Source organism: Trichechus manatus, unplaced genomic scaffold (genome assembly GCF_000243295.1).
Source record: "Trichechus manatus latirostris isolate Lorelei unplaced genomic scaffold, TriManLat1.0 scaffold00216, whole genome shotgun sequence".
Lineage (NCBI taxonomy): Eukaryota > Metazoa > Chordata > Mammalia > Sirenia > Trichechidae > Trichechus > Trichechus manatus.
Window position 1 is genome coordinate 2,935,832 of NW_004444152.1, and position 1,428 is coordinate 2,937,259.

Below are 1,428 nucleotides of genomic sequence, written 5' to 3' on the forward strand. Positions count from 1 at the left end.
GGCACCATCCCTTGAGGTGATCAGCCAGCAACCTGGTGGCAAGTTGATTACATTGGACCACTTCCACCATGGAAAGGGCAACATTTTTTTCTTACTGGAATAGACACTGACTCTGGATATGCTTTTGCCTTCCCTTCACAAAATACGTCTGCCAAAACTACCATCTGTGGACTTACAGAATGTTTTATCCACTGTCATGGTATCCCACACAGAATCACCTCCTATAAAGGACTCACTTCACAGAAAATGAAGTACAGCAATGGGCTCATGCTCATGGAATTCACTGGCCTTACCGTGTTCCCCTTCATCTTGAAACAGCAGCCTCATAGAATGATGGAATGGCCCTCTAAAGACACAATTATGGTGCCATCTAGGTGGCAATACCTTGCAGGTTTAGGGCAATGTTCTCCAGGAGGCTGTATATGCTCTAAACCAGCATCCAATATATGGTGCCAGGATTCATGGGTACAGAAATCAAGGGGTGGAAAAGGAATTGGCACCACTCACTATTACCCCTAGTGACCCACTCACAAAATTTATGCTTCCTGTCCCTACAACATTATGCTCTGCGGGTCTAGAGGTCTTAGTTCCAAAGAGAGGAAATGCTCCCACCTGAGACACATCACTGATTCCATTGAAATGGAAGCTAAGAATGCCACCTGGCCACTTTGGGCTCCTTATGCCTCTGGACCAACAGGCAAAGAAGGAAGTTACCATTTTGGCTGGTGTGATTGATCCTGATTACCAAGAGGAAATCAGACTGATATTACATAATGGAGGTAAAGAAGAGTATGTCTGGAATGCAGGGGATCCCTTAGGGTGTCTCTTAGTACTACCATACCCTGTGATTAAAGTCAATGGAAAACTACTGCAACCCAATTCCAGCATGACTACTAAATGGCCCAGACCCTTCAAGAATGAAGGTTTTGGTCACCACAACAGGTAAAGAACCAAAGCCAGGTGTGGTGCTTTCTAGAAGTCCTAGCTAGAGCAATAAGGCAACAAAAAGAAATAAAGGGCATCCAAATTGGTAATGAAGAAGTTAAACTGTCCCTGTTTGTGGATGACATGATACTTAGAAAACCCTGAAGACTCCATGAGAAAACTACTGGAACTAAGAGAAAGATTCAGCAGAGCAGCAGGATACAAGATAAAGATACAAAAATCAGTTGGATTCCCATACACTAATAAAGAGAACAATGAAAAGGAAATCAGGAAAAAAAATACAATTTATAATAGCCCCTAAAAAAATAAAATACTTAGGAATAAATCTAACCAGGGATATAAAAGACCTATACAAAGAAAACTACAAAACACTACTGCAAGAAACCAAACGAGACCTACATAAATGGAGAAGCATACCATGTTCATAGATAGGTAGACTCAACGTTGTGAAAATGTCAATTCTACCTAAAGCAATTTACAAAT